Below are 16331 nucleotides of genomic sequence, written 5' to 3'. Positions count from 1 at the left end.
CCAGTCAGCAGTGGTAGGTTTGCATTGTCCCCATCTTAAAGATGGGGAAACCAAAGCACAGAGGCTGCATCTGCACACTGAGAATTTTTCTCAAATTCTCCCTCCATTGCTCTAGCACCAGACTGGCTGCCGGCTTTTTAAAGCCCCATGCCATCCAGACCTGCTCCAGGTCTAGCTGACAGAGTAAAATTGCCAGCAGCCAGTTTACAGTCAGTGTACACAGGGTCAGACACATTACGGGTCAGATTTTCAAAAGAGTCCCGGTACCTGGGAACTGAATGGGGGGACAGATTTTTCAGAAGAGCTCAGCACAATTTCCTTGTGAAAATCTGGCCAGGAGTGTGACAGTGGGAGCTGATTTGGAAACCTAAACCTTTTTTAGATGCCTAAATGGGAACTGAATTCGTTTGAAAATCTGCCCCAGATGGTGAGTGATGAGCATGTGAAAGTCTGGCCCTGCAGGACTTGCAGAGCGAGGCAAATTCCCCCAAACATTCTCAGGAGTCTATGCTCAGAATGACCAATGTAGTCGCTGTCACGGAGTCCCCGGGCGATGCTCTGGAACTACTCCCTACGAAGCCAGTCAGGACTCTGGGGGAGCCTCCTCTCTGTGAGCAGACTGTCTCCAGGGCAAGAAGCTTCCTCAGCTTTGACCTTCCTGGGTCTGACCTCGGAGCATTCAGCATCCCCTGCCCCACCGTGCGCTTCACACAGCGAGTCCGCCCAGGCGGGGCTCCTAGGGAAGCCAGAGGGCCCTGCACCCTAGCTCCGCAGTCTGATGTAACTCTCAGCCAGTCAGTAAAACAGAAGGTTTATTAGCTGACAGGAACACAGTCTAAAACAGAGCTTGTAGGTACAGAGAACAGGACTTCTCAGTCAGGTCCATCTTGGGGGGCAGGGAGGCCAGAGCCCCATCTGGGCCTCCCTCCATTTCCCCAGCCAGCTCCAAACTGAAACTCTCTGGCCCCTCCTCTGGCCTTTGTCTCTTTCCCGGGCCAGGAGGCCACCTGATCTCTTTGTTCTCCAACACCTTCAGTTGGCACCTTTGCAGAGGAGGGGCCCAGGCCATCAGTTGCCAGGAGACAGGGTGTTGGCCATTCTCTGTGCAGACAGCATCACACTGGCCCTCTAGGGCTCTGCAACAATCACACACCCTTATCCCACCACCCTGATACTTAAGAAATGCCTAGAGGAAACTGGGGCACCCACACAGTATTCAGAGAAAACATTAAGAACATTCCCACTTTGTCACAGTTGCTTCACGCTCCCTCGTGCCCTTCTCACGCATTCGTTTTCCACCCCTGTTTGAGCAGCTGACTTTTACTTGTCCAAATGCTTTCAGCGAGCGAGTGTGCGCGCTAAGCTCTCACGCTCAAGTTTTGGCACCAGTATGGAACGATGATCCTGTTACTGCCAAGTATCATATGGTGCTTGTCCTTGAGTATGTGTTTCCCTTCAATTCAGCTGCCTTGGGAAGCCGAGTCTCCTTAGTGCTTATGTCTCAAGTGAAAACGCCCAAATATGTTGTGGAAAACACCTTTTTTCTTTTTTTAGGTGGGTGTGTGCTAAGTTAAGGGTACTCAGACTCATACCGTGCTCTTAGCTTACCCATGGTAACAAATTAGCCCTACCAAAGGACCCAATCGAATGCCCACATAAGTGGTTCCCTGGAGAACTGGATCAGCCCCAAAGCCCTTATTATAATAGGTAAATAGTATTATCCCAAATTTGCAAATAAGGAAATGGAGCTGTAGGTCCAGAGCCTGCTTTCACGTCTGGTTTACCCCAGTGTAACTCCATTGACCTCAGCAGAGTTAATCCTGACTTACATCAGTCTAGCTGAGAGCTAACCCCAGACCTGTAGTAGTTAGATGACTGGTCTGAGGCCGCAATGGGGTAAGAACTCATGAAAGCCGGGCTGACAGACCGCACAGCCACCGCTTCTCACGCCCATCACCTCAAGGGACCAGGAAGAAGATCTTTCCCTGCAGCTGTCTGGGTGCATGCTGAGAATGTAGCAACTTGCTCTAAACCATCAGATGCTGGATGTGGGGGGGTGGGGGGTAGGGTGCCAGACTGGATGGACAAACGGTACAATCTGCTATGGAAAATGCCTGTATGCATGGGAGTCTAACAAAACCAGTTGTGCAAGGGCCTCAAGTGGATGTGAAATACAGAGTGCAATTTTAAGCCAACGTTCTCCTCGCTGATCTGAACTTTATATCAGTGGAGCCAATCTCGGTTACATATTTAGCAGGGAAAGTTGCAGTGAATGGGATTTCTGCCACGGAATTAGTGCAAATTAATTCACAGGGATCAACACTGTAAATACAAGATTCAAATAAACAAATGGGGGGAACTTTTGCCTGTGACATCTGAAACATCAGGCTTCAAGCTCTTCTCCAAACTAGAACTTCCAGCCATGAAAAAATTCAAGAGAAACAGAGGAATTTCTCTAAACATTTGCAAAAATACATTCACCTCTGCCAGTAAAAGCCATCCCTTCACAGCACCATTTGGATAATTCACCCTGTGTCTTGTTTGTCTGCCACCCTACTGGCTTGGGGTGGTGGGGGGAGGAGGATTTGTGTGTGTTTTCAGCACTGGTCTGTATGTGTATATATATATATATAAAGGGAGGCCCAGATTTTGGCAGGCGTCCCTGTCTGGAATGAAATAAAACTTTGTTTTGTTTAAGGGATCTGGTTGTGAGGGGGAAAGAGAGAGAGAGAAGGGAAACAAATAAAGATAGTTAAAAAAGTGAGTGTGAAAGAAATACTCAAGGGAGGAAAATAAAGGACTTTTTTATTGCTAATAACACGTGTTCTGGCATGTGCTTTGCACATTGTTAACCCACCTTGAAACCGGTAGATTTTTTTTTTAAAATCTGTCTTCTGGATATTGAGTTATTGCAATTGAAATATGAAAAAAATTGCTTTAAAAATATCTCTTTTCCAGTTCGCGTAGAAACCCTGAAGGATGATGGGTGATTTCATTCCTTGCTGTGGTTATATTCATAAATCGCCCCAATGGGTCAGGTTGGCTGCATACATGCTGCAGCCTGTGCAGCAGGGTTATACTAATAGGGTGGATGGTTTCAGCAGCTGTCATGCTGATGGTTGCTGTACGTTTCACCAGGCTGGTTCTGCTCTCAGGAACCAAACAGGATGGAATTTATGGCAGTGGGGGAATAAAACTGCAGAGGGAATAGAGAGTAGAGGTCAGATTCATTCTGGCAGCAGGAACATTCCTGCTTGCAACAAGTAGCAGGTAAGGCCCCAATTCAGGAAAGCATCCCTACAGAGAATGCACTTAAGCACATACTTAAGTATGCCCCTAAACAGGGATGGATTTAAGAAATGCTTAAGTGTGTTCCTTGAACAGGGCCTTACAGATTTGCAAGTCACTGCCACCTAGGATTTAATTTGTGGGGTGTTCTGGACTGCTGTTGAGTGCCTGATATATGCAATCAGCTGAGCATTTGCACTCTCAAATAACTGAATGCAAAAGAGGCCAAGGCTGGCTATAGCCCTTTGTAACTTCCTAATTTGCAAGAACGCATGACAATAGGGCCCGGGAACGTTGAAATTCATTTGTCCTGCAGGGAGGTTTCTTTCGCTGCAGGGTGAATCCCATTGAATAACACTGAGCTCCTGTATCTAAAAAAAGGCATTGCCTTCCTGCAGGACAGGTGCAATATTAGGGCTGTGATTATGTGCCGTCTGGGAAGGAACTCTAGGAAATCTGCCCTGTGGCTGTTTTTCTTTTAAATTTGCATGTGATTGTAAAAGTAAGGGGATCACTTAGTCTCCGCCAGAGCCAGATATAATGCAGAAATTCACACAGACCAGCCACTCCTATGTTTCTTCACTTTCTCCTCAATCCCAGACAGAACGTCAGTTCCATGTAAATTTCCCCAATGTGCTTCTGCCAGTGCACCCCAGAACAGCTTAGGATGGGGCAAACCAACCTGTTATTCAATTATCTTTTCAGCTGGAAACAAACACACCGAGAAAAACTGTTCTTATGGCATTTGCACAACAACTGGAAACCTCATGAAAAAGCCAGTTCTTGGAGATTTACAGCCCTGTTTTGCAGACCCAAAGAGTCTTGTATTTATGGCGCAGAACAAAAAGGTTCCTTTTGGTGCTTCTCTGCAACACACCAAGCCTCTAAATGTTTAGAGCTTAACTCATCACCAGACCCTACTTGAAATCCACCACCACCACCACCAGTTACTCCAGGCGTCAGTGTCCCAATGAAGTGAACCTACTTAACTGGAATGATGGTTCCTGATATCAAACAACCCCCTTACCAGCCCATCCACCAATTCTTCTGTGTTTTTCTGTGAGGTTACCATAACAACAGACATCCACACTGGGCCTTTCACCCCAAATGATCGACAAACACTACAAACTGCATATTACAAGGGTCAAATGATGTTAATGCAAAATTAAGGTTGCACAGTAGGAAATCACAGTAACACAGGGCCAGGTTGTGACCATGCATTGCTCCTGGAGGCAAAAGCCACCCCAAGGGAAGGCGCAGTGGCTAAGGGAAAGGTGGGCCCTGCCCTTCCACTCCAGACAGAAATGCTAGCCAGGTGCACAGTCAGGATGGTGCCTACACCTCCCCAGCTGTATAGCTCAGATCTCTGGGATTCATTGGGCATCCGGACATTTATTTATTAATTGGCAGTTGCTGGTTGCTAAAGGATTACTAGTACGCCACACAGATGAGCATTTGGGCCAGAGAGGTTAATGAAGCAATGCCAACAGTGGGTGCTAGGGAAACAGGCAACCACCAAGTCAGTCATGCTAGAGGAGGACTGTGCAAACATTTTTTAAATAAACCCTTAACTCAGCCCTGGTTTGCTACCCAGCAGTCCCCCGGGGCCAGCCTTTGCAGTCCCTGCCTCAGTCATTCTCCAGGTGCGCTAATGAAACATGTGTGATTTCAAAAACCAGCTGGAGCTTGGCAGCTTCACCCAAGTTTTGCTTCGGGGATTCATTCAAGCCTGAAATTCAGCCCAAAATTCAATGGATGTGAACTCCCCATGAAACAAAGTTCCCCAAGGTCCAGGCATACCTGACCCACTGAACATTGCCCAGCTCCAGCCTGCAGCTTGCCAATCTTGTCTGAATGACAGCACAGCACCTGCTGACACCAGGCTGGGGCACTGATTCATAACTGACTCACCAAGAGCCACAATTTTCCCCTTCAAGTTTCCTTTCAGGTACCAACCCTGTTGTGATGGGTTCGGTCACAGAGATCCCCTTGGGACTGTCACCTGATGTGCTAAAATGGCCTCTGAGCCTGTTTTCCCTGCCAGCTTGGGACTCCAGAACCCTGCCTTGTTGAGCCAGACATGCTAGTCTGCTGCAACACAGACCCAGGTCTGGTCCACGCCCCCAGAGCTGCAGACTTTAACCAAAAACTGTTCAGAGGGTCACCTATCTGCAGCACTCAGTCACCCAGTTCCCAATGGGATCCAAACCCCAAATAAATCCATTTTACTCTGTATAAAGCTTATACAGGGTAAAGTCATAAATTGTTCACCCTCTATAACACTGATAGAGAGATATGCACAGCTGTTTGCTCCCCCAGGTATTAATCACTTACTCTGGGTTTATCAATAAACAAAAGTGATTTTACTTAGTATAAAAAGTAGGATTTAAGTGGTTTCAAGTAATAGCAGACAGAACAAAGTAAGTCACCAAGCAAAATAAAGCAAAAACATGCAACCCTAAGCCTAATATATTAAGAAACTGATTACAGGTAATATCTCACCCTCAGAGATCTTCCAATAAGCTTCTTTCACAAACTGGACTCCTTCCTAGTCTGGGCCCAATCCTTTCCCCTGGTACAGTTCTTGTTAGTTCCAGCAGACATCTCAGGTGGTAAGCAGGGGTTTTCTCATGACTGGCAATCCCCCTTGTCCTGCTCCACCCCCTTTTATACCTTTGGCACAAGGCGGGCATCTTTTGTCTGTGCTTGTCCCCACCCCTGCCTCATCAATGGAAAAGTACAAGGATTAAGATGGATTCCAGTATCGTGTGACATGGTCACATGTCACTGTAAGAACCCTAGTCTCCATTTTTCCTGGGTTAGCCCACACCTACACAGTAAATAAACCATTTACAACCAATTGTCGTAGTAAATGGAAGCCATCAAGATTCTAAACCACCATTAATGGCCCACACTTTGCATAATTACAATAGGACCTCAGAGTAATGCTTCATATTTCTACGTTCAGACACAAGGATGATATATGCATACAAATAGGAGGAATATATTCAATAGGTTATAACCTTTGTTATGATATCTTACAGGAGAACTTTTGCGTAAAGCATATTCCAGTTACATCATATTCACACACATAAGCATATTTCCATAAAACATAGGGAGTACAACGTCACTAAGCAGCAAAGGTCACATCCCTAGCTGTAATGGCTGCAGTCATGTGTTTCCATGCATGCCTCTTCTGGGAAGCATCTGATCATACATGGTGAAGTCCTAGCTCACAAAGGAACCTTGGGCTCGAGGCAGGCAGACATAATATTTCAGACATGTCCTACCATGGAACAGGCTATTCGTGGACTAGATGAAAATTGCAGTGTGGTTTGGCTGAAGCGAAATCATTCGCTGGTGTGGTGCTTTGCACCCGTCATCCCTAATTTGGCCATTTGTTCAGGTGCCAGATGATTGCTCGTGGCATTCTGCCCACTGAGCTGTTTGCAAGCTACTGGCTGGTGTGGAGAAAGAAAGTCAGGCAGAATCATTATTCTCCATCGTTCATTGAGCTCGGCGAGGAAAAACAGCCACAATCAATGTCTCAGCAGTGGTTTGTCAGGTTGGCTGGGAGTCAGCGGCCCCCGTGGAAGTAGCACAGCTACCATATTACTGTGTCTTAGCTTTCTCCTTCTAGTCAAAGGGAGACAAAATGCAGGGATCCTAGATCTGACAGCAAACCCAAGGGCTGCTTCTTCAGTGCTCGGAAACACTCTCTGTTAAAATGAAAGCCAGAGATGGGCATGAGATGCAGCATATGAACCCCAAAGCTCAAGTGGGTTCAGGTCCAGGGTTATGGTTTGAGCCATTCCAGAGCTATGGGTCAGCCACAGAGTTCAGATCCAGGTTGAGATATGAACTTCCTCCACACGCAGGGGTACTCAGACCTAGGGCAGTCGGAGTTAGGCCCATCTACAATAAAACACCACCGTTCAGTGAAGCTTTCCTGCTATAAAGGTCTAGTGAATAGGGCACTGAACTGAGACTCAGGAGACTGGGGTTCAATTTCCAGCTCAACCACTGGTTTCCAGTGTGACCTTGGGCAAGACACTCAATCTGCTCTGTGCCTCAGTTCCCCATCTGTAAAATGGGACAATGCTTCCCTAGCCTACGGAGGGTTTGCTGAGGATAAAAATCCATTAATGAAGGGGAGGCAGTGTTTCCAAGTGGTTAGAGCACTGGCCTGAGACCTGGGTTCTATACCTGGCTCAGTCACTGGCCTGCTGGGGGACCTTGGGCAAGTCACTTTACCTTCATGCTCCTTAGTTTCCCCATCTGTAAAATGGAGACAAAGATATTGATCTCCTTTGTAAAGTGGTTTGAGATCTATTCAGAAAAACTGATCTTTAAGAGCTAGCTATTATTATTATTATTAAGTAACTTGCCCAAAGCTACAGAGTAAATCAGTGTCAGAGCAACCCTGACTCCCAGTTTGATGCTTAGTAGACTAGACGATGCTGCTTCTGTCATGGTCTTGCCCATATTCTGGCCTGAAAATAGATAGTAGCTCAGCAACTGGCACTAATGCTGATCCCTACTCTCTACTGGGAACGTGCCATCTTCTGTTCTCTGATCTCAACTAGTGAGGGGCTCCCCACCCCAACCCCGAGAGAGATGTAGCTCTGTCTAGTTTCGATAAGCAGCGAAAAGTTTGGATGCTTATCCAGATTGCAAACCTTGGTTAGACACCAAGTGTAAAATCTCCCTCTGGGTGGGGGAGGTGTTTGTGATTCCAACCCAGCTCTGAAGGAGGGAGTTTAGAATTGCTTAAAGTTGACAGCAATGGGGAGGAGACACTTATCTGAACCGTGCGCTCTTCAGAGAAGATTCCGAGTGACGGCATGGGTCAGTAATTACTATAGCCCAGCTGGCTCAGCCAGGACCAGTCACTGACAGTGGGCATTGCTTGAGGATCTGCCTCTTGGATGTGGCAGAGCAAGCTGCTGTTGTGGCATCTCCCTTTTCCTGTCCCCTCTCTGTAACTCACGATGGCTGAATTACTGGCCGTCACCCCTCCCTTCCCCCGCTGACAGCAGGTAACTGAGGCAGACAAAAACTCTTCCAACAATCTATAGCAAAGATACCATAGACAGTGAAACTGAATAGGAAGAGGACTCTGACTAAAACCTAATTCTCCACAGGGACATTAACTCAGCTCACAGCCCATGATATCTTTTATATGCTGGTGACACGCATTGTATTTCTCCTTTCCCCTGTATATCCATAACCCTTGTCTTGTCCCTGTTTCCTCTGGGATGAAAGCCGATTCCCCCCGATTAATTATGAAATATTCACTTCTCTTCAGACCCCTCCCAACTGCCTTCGTTTTCTCTGCCCTCTTTTCTTGCCACTAATTTGATTGGCACACCTATAGTGATCACCTTTACGAATGGGGCCTACGGGCCATAACTCCAGGAATTGCAGTATTCCCAGGCAGCCCCAGTGCTAACTATTTATGGAATTTTTGGCAATACTGACGTACAGTAAGTTAATTTAAGACAACACTGGCAAGTTTTTAAGGGGTCCCTTATGTTTAGAGTTGAATATCAGCTTTCTTCCTCTATCCCCGTTCCCCATGTGCAGACCTCGTCTCATAAACATCTCACAGGGCCCCAAGTTTCACTTTGATACAGCAAGATTCATGGAACATGCTTGTGACCTCACACCTTGACTTCTGCAATGATATTTACACTGCAGTGTTTCCAAGAGAACTGAGGCCAGCTTCAGGGTAATGCATACTCAGCTAAACAAGACACAGCATCTGAAGTCAACCCAGTCCTGATGCCCCACCTAGCTAGCCTGGCTGCGGTCTTTGTCTCAGGATACGTCTACGTTGCAGTCAGAGGCGTCACTGCAGTTCAGGGAAGCAAACCCGTGCTAGTTTTAATCGAGCTTGTGTGTCTAAAAATAGCAGTGACAACATAGTGGCATGTGTGGGGGCTGTGTCGGAATTACAAGCTCTCACTTTAAGACTGTGTAGGGGGGGAGTGGGGGGGGAGGGTTCCCCTGCTCCTGCTTGCAGGCTCTGCAGGGAAGCATGCAGAGTCAGATGGCAAATAGCCAGTCTAAAACAAGAAGGGGTGTGTCAAGCTGTCTGGTGTGGCTCACCACCATAAGGGCCAACTTCAGGGCAGATTGCTAAGAAGCAGGGCACAACCCCCAAATTGGGTATGTTCTACACTTAGGTCTCACAACCTAGTGTCAATTGTGAACTCCTCAAGCACTACAACAGCCTTACCATGGTGTCACAGGCAGTCCCTTTGGGCACTCACTCTGTCCTGCCACCCAGGCAAACCTGTCTTTGTGATAGATGGCCCCTTAGAGCAGTGGTTCTCAACCAGGGGTACACGTACCCATGGGGGTACACAGAGGTCTTCCAGGGGGTACATCAGCTCCTTTAGATATTTGCCTAGTTTTACCACAGGCTACATAAAAAGCCCCAGCGAAGTCAGTACAAACTAAAATTTCATACAGACAGACGTATTTATACTGCTCTATATACTATACACTGAAATGTATGTACAATATTTATATTCCAGTTGATTTATTTTATGACTATATGATTAAAAACTCGGCAATTTTTCAGTAACAGTGGGGCTGTGACACTTTTGTATTTTTATGCCTGATTTTGTAAGCAAGTAGTTTTTAAATGAGGTGAAACTGGGGGTACACAAGACAAAACAGCCTCCTGAAAGGAATACAGTAGTCTGGAAGGTTGAGAGCCACTGCCTTATACCAACAATGACAGGAATATTCAGGTTACTCCCAGTCCCAAAGGCCCAGTCACTTACCCCAGGTCAAGTGCACCTCCGATCTCAAACGAAAGACAACACTTGTTGACAGTCATATAATAAATTAATTAAAGATTTATTCACTAAGAAAAGCAATGAGAGGTATTTACAAGGTTCAAGCCAGTAAACAGACACACACAAATGGGTTCAGTATTAGGTTTCAAAAAGTGCTAGAAGCTGCTGTAATAAGCAGGCTCTCTATGTCCTTTAGGGCTAACCCACACTAAGTGGCTGAGGATCCCATGCTTATGCTTAGAAGTCTTGGCCTCTCCCTGAGATCAAGTAGCCCAGGGATACAGTTCCTTCTGGGCAGGGATTTTTATTTCCTTCCTCCAGAGTTCAAACTGATGGGACAAGTGTTGGCGCCCATCTCCTCTTCATCAGTATGGGAGAGGGGGCAATCAATGAAGTCTTTGTCCTTTGATGTTCACAATGGCTCACTTGGTTTCAGTGGGCCTTCTCGTGCACAGGATCAGCTCTTTCCATTCAATAATGCTTCTTTCCTTTTTGGTGAGTTACCCACTTACAGAAGTTTACAATGCAAACACTCAGTATAACTTTATATCATGGAAAGCAGGTGTGATGAGATCAATACATGTGGCATCCTACAAGCATTTCATCAAGTCTAAACCCTAAACACATTCTTATGAACTTAACATCTATTTTAACAGTGCTAACACTGTTTTCCAGCTATGCATTGTTCAGTGAGGTGCAAGGGCCTTGGCATGAGCTGGCACCTCTTCTGAAAGCATCACAGGGTGAGCTGGACATCACTGCTGTAGGGAGCAGCCTGCATTGTCTCTCTCTGGTTTTGGTTACTGTGTATTATTGTTGTGGATTATAAGAATAAAAGTAGTGTTAAATTGCAAAAAAGAACTAGATAAAATCCCTGAGGATAGGTCCATCAGTGGTTCTTAAGCTATTAGATTGGCAGGGATGGTGTCCCGACCCTCTGTTTGCCAGAAGCTGGGAATGGGCAACAGGATGGATCACTTGGGATTACCTGTTCTGTTCGTTCCCTCTGGGGCACCTGGCATTGGCCACTGTTGGAAGACAGGATACTGGGCTAGATGGACCTTTGGTCTGAACCAGTATGGCCGTTCTTATGCTCTTAACCTTCCAGCAAGAGTGTTTTATGTTTTTATCCAGTTTCTCTATGGGTAGACTGTGAACACAACAGCACAGGATGCAGCATGGGTTGTACAAACCCACCCAGGAGTCTGGCTACTTATTCATGTTACAAGCCTAGCCTAAGGTTTGTGCCGCTGCACCGTCACTGTTATTTTTAGCCACATGAGCTAAACTACAGCCAGCGCAAGTCTGCGGACTGAGCTGCGATCGTACATCTAATTGCAACATAGACAGACCTTCGATCTCTGCAGCTCTACGTGCACGAGACAACAGGAAGCATGGCACTGAAAAGGGACCTCCAGGCTGTGCCGCAACTTTGAACTTCCTGCTGATGCTTAACATTTGATGGCACATGCAGTGGGCTTTCAAAATCTTCCCCTCAGCTGCACTAATCAGCCCGAACCCGGCTCCTGGCCTTTTTTTTTTTTTTTTTTTAAGAGTAGAAATGACATCCAAATGTTTGGGTGAAAACATCTGATCCAAAACATGGAACCTCAAAAGACATGCTCTAGTTCAAACAAGAATTAATTCACGCAAGCCCTAGGGCCTGCTTTCAGGGGTGAAAGTAACTTTCAACACTTAGAGGTATGGGGTGCCGGCTCCGGCCCCTGAAAGGGGCAGGGCCTTGGGCAGAAGTCCCCCAGCCAGCCCATCCGCAGTGCCTGGCGTGCGCTGCCCAGAGCTCCAGCGGTAATTTAAAGTGCCCGGGGCTCTGGCTGGAGCCCCGGGCCCTTTTAAATCACAGCCCTGGTTGGGGTGGGGGAAGAGGGGCAAAATGGGCAATGACGTTAAAGCCGCTTTAATGTCACTGCCCCTTTTGCGCCCCCCCCCCCCCCGGTTGGCAGCCCTGCCGCAAGGGGCAGTGTCACGCTTTAACATCAGCTGAATATGGGCTGGTACCGGCAGCCACTTTTGACCTGTACACTGTATCAGCCTATACTGGCTTACTTTCACCCCTGCCTGCTTTGTGCAGCCTAGAGCATCACAAAGGTCCATTGTGGCCTTATAATCTATGAAAATCGGCCTCCTGGACCTTCAGTCTTTTCACAGAACTGCTCAAATTGCTGCTGATTTGCCAGGGCTGCTGTTGATTTGCTGGTGATTTCCCTCTCTCACTAAACTGAATGGACATCATTCGCCATGACTTACAGTGAGAGGGTCAAATTCATCTTTGAAATCAATGGACTTGTGCCTACTTACAGAGGGGCTGAATTTGGCCCAAAGGGTTGAAAATGTGTAAGGAAAGCTTGCTGATGACAACTAAAATGCTCCCCGGAGAACATGTGGTGCACTCCCCCTTTCCTTTCCTCATTAGTTCCTTTCTTTCCTTCTTTTTTCATTAGCAATGTAGCCTCCCCGTTTGCTTTGTCCCCTGTAACCGGTGCTCCATTTACCATGATCATTCTTTTCCCTGGAGCCACATTAAGCCACTCTCAGAGACACCATCTCAGCATTTTTATATCCCGCCTTTTAGCACCCTAATGCAGCAGGAGGGGTTTACATCGCAGCTCTTCTCTGTCACATGCAGCTTTGCCAATACAAGTGAGGGACAGAGGCATGTCATTGATGTCAAGCCTTTCGTTCTGAAGGGGAAAGCCAATAAATTCTGCAGCAGCCGGTCTTGCTCTTCAAGGATTTTTCATCCCCATTTGAAATCTCAGCCACTTTTCCATCCCCACTGGAGTCAGACAATGATTTCTTCCCCGCGGCTCTTGCCCTGTTCCTTTCACGTTTTTCACCAGAGAAAAAAGCAATGCCACCATCCCTGCAACGAGAATACTTTACCAACTGAAAATGACTTCATTCATTCATTCTCTAGAAAATATTAAAAATAAACATCAGCAGGGACCCTTATAAAAAAATCAGATGGTCCAGATACATCAGCAAAGTTCCATTGACTTCAGAGGAGCTATACAAACTTAGATCAACTGAGCATCTGGCCCGTCGATGATAGGTCTTCTTTTTCCCTTCACACAACAATAATACTATGAAATAAACCAGTGATTCTCAACCAAGTGTACATGTATCCCTGGGGGTACACAGAGATCTTCCAGGGAGTACACCAACTCCTCTAGATATTTGCCTAGATTTACAACAGGCTACATAAAAAGCATTACTCAAGTTGGTACAAACTAAAATTTCATACGATAGTGACTGGTTTATACAGCTCTATATACTATACACTGAAATGTAAGTAGAAATATTTATATTCCAATTGATTTATTTTATAATTAAATGGTAAAAATGAGAAAGTCAGGAATTTTTCGGTAATAGTGCGCTGTGACACTTTTATATTTTTATGGCTGATTTTGTCAGCAAGTAGTTTTTAAATGAGGTGAAATTTGCGGGTACACAAGACAAATGAGACTCCTGAAAGGGGTACAGTAGTCTGGAAAGGTTGAGAGCCACTGAAATAAACCACACAGGCACAGTGAGGTCCAACTAACCATGCTACTAACGATATGCAACATACAAGGCCTATTTATGTATAAAGGTTGCTGCTCTAGCAGGTTACTAAAACATAGTACACAGTGAACACCACTAGACCTCTCTCAAACTATTTAAAGGGATCTTACCCAATTCCTGTACACTACATACTACTCCCCCTTTACTGTACAAGGACATTACAAATTATTAATGTATTATCATCATTCAGTTTAAAAGGAATCCTACCCAATCCTTGTATACTATAGATGTGTTGTATCCACCCTCAAATGTGTAGTATTAAAGTTCATTTCTTTTATTACTTTTTTCCAACTCAAAGGAGCCTGGGGTTATTTCCTCTTTGCCTCTGGACTGGTTTCTTGGCTAATGGATATTTTGAATTAAGAAAGGGACACTGTCTTGATAGAAATCATATTTTTAAAAGGAGTCCTACTTATACTACCAATTGTACCATAAATAACTGAAACAGAAATGCAATGAGAAGTGGAATTGTCTCCTTCCCTATGTGTGCTGTTGAATTTTTGCATTTCAGCTCAGACAATGAAAAGAGAGTCATAGTCAATTTCCAGTCTCTCATTTTTGTTTATACAATTTCTAGTCAGTTTCACCTTCAGGTTCTTAGGCACAAGCACAATGCTGCAATATTTGGGTTGCAAGCACTGCAGGGAAAGGGGCATTTGTTGTGTTAATTAGAATATTACATATTATTGGTTTTCCAATGGCTCTGATTACTGTAGGAGATGAGCACCTGGCAACATTCCATGATGTAGTGGACCATTAGCCTCATTTTACAAAGGGAAACTGAGGCAGAGTGCTTGGGTCAGATGCTGATAATGTTACTCATATTAATAAATACATCAAATCCACAAGTTAATGGGGGTCACTCAGCATGGGAAAGGGAATCAGAATCTGTCATTAAGTGACATTAATTATTTTTCAGATTAGATGCTCTTGTGCCTTATGACACATGAGGTAACCCGGTGTTTCCACCACTGTCTAATGTCACCTGTCTTGCTCCAGTTTAGTCTGTTTCCATGACAATGACATCTTTCTCAATGGTTTGCTTACAGGTCATCTGTTGTCCTCGTCTTTTCCATCTTCCACCAAGTGGTGTCTAGGCAAGGGCTTGTCTTGGAATACAGTTTTTTGGACATCCGTACAACATACCCAAACCACTACAGCTTTCTTTCTCAGGTCATGGTCAGATTAAATGACTGCCAAAGTCATAAAGGGAGTCTGGGGCAGCTCTAGAAACAGAGCCCGGACAATCCAGGCCCTTAACCACAAGACCATCTATCAGTCCTTGGATTTTTAAAAAGATTTATACAAACCCTAAATATGAGCTGGTCATGCCCCGTCCCACAGAATCCTTGTCCCCTCATTGGGCACTGCCAACAAGGATGCAAGTTCGATCAGTTGTGGACCACCTGGGTTTAGCCCACACCTCATTTAACATAAAAATTATTTGAAAAAGAAAATACAACCGGTCTGAACAAGGTTGTGCACCCTCCCCTTCCAGTCCTCAGCTGGAATCAGTGGCAGAACTGGACTTAAACCTCAAGAGCTCATTACTTCCAGTGCTGTGCTTAATCCATTAGACCACACTGCCAATGTGTTTGGCACCCGACCAACAAAGAATACGTTGGGGATTGACCTTGTACACATGCGAACACATATCCCCAGACTACTCATGTCTAAGGCTACATTTTAGTCATGGGTATTTTTAGTAAAAGTCATGGACAGGTCACAGGCTGTAAACAAAAATTCATGGCCCGTGACCTGTCCATGATTTTTACTATATATCCCTAACTATAACTTGGGCCAGGGGCTGCAGGTGCTCCGGGCAGGGGGGAGGGGCAGTGGCCCGGGACCCCACTGGTGCTGGAGGGAAGCACACAGGCTGCAGCATGTGGGCCGGGACCCCCACTGGTGCTGGGGATGGGGGGGCAGGCTGCATCTCATTGACCAGGACCCCCGCTAATGCGGGGGAGGAGGGTTGGTGGGGCTGGCAGGGGCTCCCTACACAGCTCCGTGTGTCCCTGTAGCTCCTAGACGGCAGAGGGGCCAGGGGGCTTCGCATGCTGCTCCCACCACAAGCACCGGCTGCACAGCTCCCATTGGCTGGGAACCGCAGTCAATGGGAGGGGCAGGGTCTGCAGGCGCAGGCCGTGCGTGGTGCAGAACATCCTGGCCCCTCCGCCGCCTAGGAGCTGCAGGGCCATGCCAGTGGGAGCTGGGGGAGCCCCCCACTCCGAGGTAAGTGCCCCTCCCACACCCTCCAACCCCATGCCCCTAGCCCTGACCCTTCTCGTACACACCCAAACTGCTGCTGCTGGCCCAGGGGAGCAGCCCCTGAGCCAGCACCAGCCACTGCAGAATTCACAGAAAGTCACGGAATCTGTGACTTCCATGACCTCTCCGACAGACTTGCAGCCTTACTCATATCACATCAATGAGACATTCCATATCACCTGTCTGAAGCCAGCAAGCGTCTAATGAACCAGTTTAACCTAGTGATGATTCATAATCCTCTCCTCCCCGCAGATTTACTAAAACCCAGTGGTCATTATTCATTGCAAACAATGCAGCTGGATAGACTCCCAGATCTCACAGGTCTTTTCCATTTAGAAGTCCCCCCTGAACACCCATCTGTACTGTGACTGCTGCGATAAG

Source organism: Lepidochelys olivacea (genome assembly GCF_965140295.1).
Source record: "Lepidochelys olivacea isolate rLepOli2 genome assembly, chromosome: 1".
Taxonomy (NCBI): domain Eukaryota; kingdom Metazoa; phylum Chordata; order Testudines; family Cheloniidae; genus Lepidochelys; species Lepidochelys olivacea.
The sequence above is the reverse complement of the archived record's forward strand: the minus strand, read 5'-3'. Positions refer to the sequence as shown.